We start from the raw sequence: 7,583 nt of genomic DNA, 5'->3' as shown, positions 1-7,583 counted from the left end.
TTAAAAAGGGAAGCATTGACTGAATTGTGACACATTTACACATGGTAGAAATATAAAACTGTAAAAACAAAATGAGAAACATCTTTATATATTAAAATGGCATGATCATCAGGATTAAGTGAAAAAAACAAGGTAGACAAAAGTGTTTTTGTATGCTGCCATTTATCTATGCATAGGTAGAGAAAACTGGATGTATACATACATTTGCCTATATATATCGTTAAGTGGAATGATAAATCACACAATTTTAGACATAGTTACCTATGGGAGAAAGAAGGATAGGTATGAGGGAATAAGGATAGAAAATATGTGTGTTTAATTACATCTTCTTTTAGTTTAGACTCTGGAACGATGTAAATATTTAATGTTGTTATAAAACAAAATTAAATATAAAAAAAATTTAAAGTGAAGAACCAATTTAACTTAACCACGTATCCAGTTGGTGGCATAACTACACAGACAGGGACTGTTCCAAATGACTTTTTAAAATTTATTTATTGGCTGCATTGGTCTTTGTTGCTGCAAAAGGGCTTTCCCTAGTTGAGGAGAGTGGGGGCCACTCTCTAGTTGTGATGCACGGGCTTCTTATTGTGGGGGCTTCTCTTATTGTGGAGCGCAGGCTCTAGATCACTCGAGTTTATGCAGTTGTGGTGCATGGGCTCAATAGCTGCGGCTCTCACGCACTAGAACAAGGGCTCAGTAGTTGCAGCACACAGGCATAGCTCCCTCGAGGCTTGTAGGATCTTCCCAACCATGGAATCGAACCCGTGTTCCCTGCATTGACAGGTAGACTCTTAACCACTGGACCACAAGGGAAGTCCTCCAAGTGACTTTAAAAACTCAGTAATTTGATTGTAGGTTTCTATCAGAATATACCTTAAGGAAAAAAGAATTGCAAAAACGAAAGAAAACAAACAAAAACAAGACTGTTCAACTGTTTTCAGTTGCAGTATTCATATTGTTGATGAAAGTGTTGGTGCTGTCCTGAGATAACTGTGTGTTGTGGTATAAAGCGAATTAGTAATTAATATTGGTGCCATCAAGAACCTGGATTTTGGGACAAAAGATATTTAAATGCAAAATAGAATAAGGGGGAAAAAAACCCTGAATTTGAACTGAAAACATCAATATGATCTCACAGTGTCTTTTATCTTTAAATATATAGTATGCATTTCCTATCTCTGCCCACAAAAATGGTCGAGAAACAATGACAAACCAGGAGTAATGAGCAGCCCTGGTGCCCAGTTTGTAGGTTGTATGTAGCATTTTGTACTAAAAAAAAAAAATCAAGGCTCCTAGGAGAAATGGCTGACTCTGTCTAGGGCAGAAAATATAAGAGAAATGCTTGGAATATTTTGTAATACCTCAAAGCAAGAAGGCAAATCAAAGACCATTGGCAAATCAAAGAACTCAGAAGCCAACTGACCTGATAGGATAATTTGAGTATTATTATTAAAAAGAGAAAATAATTTCACTGGGTTTAAAAACATAAACTTTATCTAAATCCATGAATTGATAGTGATTAGGAGAAACTAATTAGTCACATTTAGAAGGTTCTAGGAACCAACACTGTATTTTGAAAACCAGTAAGAAAATGAAAAAAAGTCAAACCTTTATTCCACCTTTCCTATGTGAACACTACCAAATAACCAAACAGTTCATGAGAAAAAATGTCTCATTATAGAAGTATTCTAGTTAAAAACTCAGGACTTATGGAGTTAGAATATCACCTTTTTACAACTTCTATTGAATTAATACATGTATTAATTAGGAGGGACTGGGGGCAGGACGAGAAGGGGGCGACTGAGAATGGCATCACCGACTTGATAGACATGAGTTTGAGTGAACTCCGGGAGTTGGTGATGGACAGGGAGGCCTGGCGTGCTGTGATTCATGGGGTTGCAAAGAGTCGGACACAACTGAGCGACTGAACTGAACTGAACTGCACATTTAAAAAAGAGATAATCAGACACTGTGTGCCTTTTGTTAAGTGTCTGATTCTACATGTGAAGTAGTCCTATACCCCCAAACTAGCAAAAATCTAAGTAAATCTTGTTTAGATCTAAACTATCAATTTACAGGAACTACAAAGAACAGAGGAATATACTAAAACAATATCATTGGGGATAATTCAGCATATTTGTACTGTGGAAACAGTATAGGACAAAAAACATGTTTTTTCCAACAAATTTCAAGTTAAGAGGGGCAGCATGCAGGGGAATCTATAGATTAAAAAAGGTTTAAAAGACATAACAACCAATTACAATGTATGGACATTATTTGTATCCTGATTCAAATGAATACTGTAAAAAACAAACTTTGTGAAACAATCAAGGGTATTTGAACATTGAATATTTGATGATATTAAGAAACTCTTCATATTTTAATGTGACAACAGTTTTGTTACATTGTTTAGAGTCCATAACTTTTATTTTTAACTTTTTATTTTGTATTGGAGTATAGCCTATTAACAGTGTTGTGGTAGTTTCAGGTAGACAGCAAAAAAGTGTCCAGAACTCTTCAGTTCAGTTCAGTTCAGTTCAGTCGCTCAGTCGTGTCCGACTCTTTGCGACCCCATGAACCACAGCACGCCAGGCCTCCCTGTCCATTAGCAACTCCCGGAGTTCACTCAAATTCATGTCCATCGAGTCGATGACGCCATCCAGCCATCTCATTCTCTGCCGTCCCCGTCTCCTCCTACCCCCAATTCCTCCCAGCATCAGCGTCTTTTCCAGTGAGTCAACTCGTCGCACGAGGTGGCCAAAGTATTGGAGTTTCAGCTTTAGCATTAGTCCTTCCAATGAACACCCAGGATTGATCTCCTGTAGAATGGACTGGTTGGATCTCCTTGCAGTCCAAGGGACTCTCAAGAGTCTTCTCCAGCACCACAGTTCAAAAGCATCAATTCTTCAGTGATCAGCTTTCTTCACAGTCCAACTCTCACATCCATACATGACCACGGGAAAAACCATAGCCTTGACTATACGGACCTTGGTTGGCAAAGTATACACATTGAGATATTTATAGATAAAGCCATATGAAGCCTGGGATTTGCTCCTATGAACTGATGGGGGCAATAGAGAGCTAAGAGGTTGAACAACATTGCCCATGAGTTGGTAACTATTTAATCTGGTGACAGGAATTCTTTATTCTATTCTACATTTGTAAATATTTGCAGCTTTGCTTAAAAGGTTAAATTGCATCTAAACTCCTCTTTGTCTGGGAAAACCTTTGATCACTTTGGAAAGGTGAGACCCTGTGGGCTTCAAAAGGAGATAGGTAGGTCACCAGAGGAGTGAGGGAGAACATGATTAATACCAAAGATATTTAGAAATTTGAGCACATTTATTGATTAGAGAAAGTTGCCATTTGAGAGAGAGAACTTGAAAATACAAGGAAGGAAGGATAGCTGAAAAAGCAAAGGCTTATTTTACTGATTAGTTGAGTTCACCTATTTCTCAAAAAAGTTTTTAAAATAATATTTTTCCTTGAAAACGTTTATTTCAATATTCTGTCCTTAAAATAAGTCAGGCATCATTGAAATATCAATCCTCTTAACAAATGTCTTCCAAATCAGTACCTTTAACTCTCTCCCTTCTCTGCCTTTTGAGTATTTCCACTCAAATATCTTATCATTCCCTCTGACTCAGCATGACCACAAACTAACTCCTCTAACTGCCTGCTTATATCAATGGGGCTGCAATTCCCAGAGTTACCAGCTGGCTAATCCTTTAAATTCTCTTAACTCCTTCCTTACCATTGACAACCCAGTCCCAATCAACAAATTTCTTTTTTTTGTAAGGCCTCTTTCTAATCCTTTTCTTTCCATTCTCATATCCCTATAATACAATTTGTAGAGTATCCATTCGTTCCAGCAGCTATTTATTGAGCCAACTATTCACTAAGCACTATTCTAGATTCTGGAGATACATTAATAAACAAAAACATTGGAGACACTGTCTTTATGGATTTTTGCATTCTTATGGAACTCACTTTCCAGAAATTCTATTATCAAGGAGTAGGTCTTTAGATGCAATAACCCAACAACTGGAAGTGTCCTAAGTCATCAGCCTTTGGTGATTATCCCATCTTGATCAAGTAACATAGAAGTGTGACTCTTGCCCAGATAAGAGAGCAAAGGTCTCCGGCTCTACCCTCCACTTGTGCTGGTTTCTTGCAGGACATTGTGAAGGTGTGATGTGCATGTGCTCAGTCATGTTCAACTCTTTGCAACCTCATGGACTGTAGCCTGCTAGGCTCCTCTGTCCATGGGACTCTTAAACATATAAAAAGATACTATCATAACTGCAAATTAAAACTAGCTGAAATAACATCTTGCACCTTTCAGACTGTTAAAAAGCAAAGTGTGACTACACATTTTGCTGACAGGGTTATGGAAATAAATAAAGTGCTGTTGGAAGTATAAAATCCAGGAACCCATGGAGGGCACATGGAAGGTATTTTAATTGCGTTTATTCTCTGACCCAACAATCTCACTTCTGGAAGTTTATCCTAAAAATATATTTGCATTTATATAAAGCAACATGTTTACAAAGTTGTTTGTTGAATAATTTTGTACTAGCCAAGATTGGGAAGAGCCCAAGTGTCCATCTGTATCATGGTTTCTCAACCTCAGTACTAATTGATATTTTTGGACCAGATAAATTCTTTGTTGTGGGGACTGTCCTCTGCACTGTAGGATGTTTTACAGTATCCCTGCCTTCTACCCACTAGACACCAGTAGCATTCTTCCCTCCAAACTAAAATGACTGCAGACATTGCCATGTGTCTCCTGGAGTAAGGGTTGGGGACAGATCTTTCCAATTCTCCTGATGAAAACCACTAATCTATAAAAACTGGTTAAATAAACAATGGTGTATCCATAAATGGAATACTATGCAGCTGTAATAATAATGAGAGCTCAATGTACTATATATAAAACTGATTGTATAATAAAATAATAGAAACAAAAGAAAAAAGGAAGTTGCTATTTTGATTACTACAGGGTGCCAAGGAGAGACAGAGGGGAGCATGTATCTCCATTATCCATAATAATTTTTTTAAAGTTTATTTTGGATAATGTAAATGTTATTTCTATGAAATGTCAGGCTATAATTTTAATTGACTGTGTTCAAGATAAATAGTGAGGCCACAGAGAAAAATACCATTTTATAAATTATAACAATATTTCTCAGTTATTTATGAAAAGTGTTTTTAAAAAGATATAAAAAGAAACTATTAGAAGAAACTATTGCATTTGCTTTTAACTTAGGATATTGTGCTACTACAAGGAATTGCTTAGAGATTTGTTCAAGATCTATTAATAACTAGTGATGGAAGTTGTACAGTTATATTTTTCCAACAGACTTTAACTTCCTTTTAAAGGTGCTTCATTCTTTAAAGTCCTAAGCCAGAAAAGAAGCAAGCTGCTGCTTTTATGCTACCAAGGATGCAAAACCATCCTCCAGTTGTGACTCAAATAAAAATAGCTACGGCATAGGAGAAAAAGATACCCTGCAGATAAGATGTATATCAGTGACATTGTTCCACAAAATCTATCCCTGGTTAATCTTGCAGCTCCGTGGAGACCTATGTATTTCTCCACTCATTGAACATCATGTTTGAGTGCCTGCTGTGCACCAGATGTTACGTTAGGTAATGAGAATATAGTGACAGTCATAAATGACACGTTTCTTGCTTTTAAGGAGTGAGGGAGTCAGACCTAAAAACACCGTGTGTACAGAATGGGAGTATGGAGAAAAAGCACAAAGGAACTGGTTTGTGGTTTTCCTTGTGTAGAATGAAACTCACTTAATGCTTATTTCATTCCTCGTGACTGTAGCAATTGCCTTGCTCGCTCATTGCCTATATAAAATCTACCCTTTCCATACAATTCAGTTTAGGTTCTACGCAATTCCACCTCCTTGGAGAAATCTTTCTGGACCATCTCCAAGACATCACAAATATGATATTTATCATTTATTGATCATATACCATGTACTAGGCCCTATACATGTAATACCTTATTTTCACATCAACCCTTTGTGGGTGTGATGATTATGCCTTACTTTACCAATGAGGAAAATGAAGCTTAAAAATATTAAATAACTTTCCCAAGTTTTCCTTATGCTAAATGCTTGTATGGAAATTTGAAAAAAGGCCTGATTCCAAAGCCTGTACTCATAAACATTGTGTCTAATGATCTACTATTGTGCTCCTCTGATTCTCATAGCCACTGTTGACTGTACTTCTCACTCATTCATTCCAAATGATTTTTGTCTTTTACTGCTTAGGCTATTATTTGTTTCTGAATTGTAGATATGTGTGTGTGGGAGGGTCACATGGGGGTGTGCATGTAATTGTCTTGCATTCTCAACTAGATTGTAAACTTCTTATGGATGAGGACTTTTGGGCAGGCTCTACAATATAGTTTTCAGCTTGTGTTTGACTTAAACATTCAGCTGCTCCCTTAATTTTTTTGATTCTTCCTTGAAATTCTCTGCAGATCTTTCTTTTCTTTATTCCCCTTCCAATGCTAGTGCTACCACACACACATCATTTCTTCCTTTTGTCTCTTAACCAGTCTCTGAGCCTCCATTTTCTTCTTTTCCCTTCAAAGCTTCTTCCTCTCTTGAAGCCCAGATTTGTCCCCCTAAAATATGCATCTTATCATATCATTCTTGTTCTTAAAATACTCCTAATTCCACAGGACAAAGGCAACATTCTTGAGCCTTTAGCCTGAGGTCAGAACCTGCATTTCCCTGACATACACCTCACTCTCTAGCCCATTAATACAGTCACATTCCCCAAACAGAATATGCTCTCTCAGAGCCCTGGTTCTTCTGCCCTGCTAGAAGGAACTTCTTTTTTTACATAGTGAGCTCCTCTTCATCCTTCCAAGGCCAATTCAGATGTTCTAGATATTAGTCCCATAAATGCCAGAATTGAAAGCTTCTGTATTTCATATTTCTATGTTTTAGTTGCTCACTGTGTAATTTATAATAAGTTATATCTAAATAATTTCTAAAAGTTTCCTCTTTTTAGTCTGGGCTCTTTGAAAGAAAGAAAGATGTATTTTCCCTATATATTCTACCATGGAGCAGGTTCACAATATAAATAGGTGATGAATCAACAATTTAGTGAATAGCATTCTTTTTTCTCGTTTTTTAAACAGCATTTCTTTTTTGCCTATGCTAACTAATTAGTCTACATCCCAATGTGGATTGTTTCATATGTTTGCATTATATTTTTCTTTCTCATAAGATTTTTTTCCCTTCCCACTTCTATATGGCTGAGAACCCAGGAATCTTACTCAAGAGTGTCCTAAAGATCATCCTTCCTCTGTCCCTACCCAGTTTATTTAGTTCTGAAGTATTAAAGGCACCTTCTGGCTTGTCCCTACTCTTAAGTCATGGGGGTACTTTTTAATTCAGACTGGTGTCCTAGCCCTCTTTTCATCTGAATGATTCATCAGTCAACTGTGATTTATTTTAATGGCAAACATTAGTCACAACAGAAAGACAAAATCAAATAAAGTAACTGTACTGGCTTTTACCAAATATTAAATCCCTTCTCTCCTATCT

The sequence above is a fragment of the Moschus berezovskii genome, chromosome 4 (assembly GCF_049115385.1).
Source record: "Moschus berezovskii isolate FMDL1 chromosome 4, NW_MosBer_1.0, whole genome shotgun sequence".
NCBI lineage: Eukaryota > Metazoa > Chordata > Mammalia > Artiodactyla > Moschidae > Moschus > Moschus berezovskii.
Note: the sequence above shows the minus strand (reverse complement) of the source record.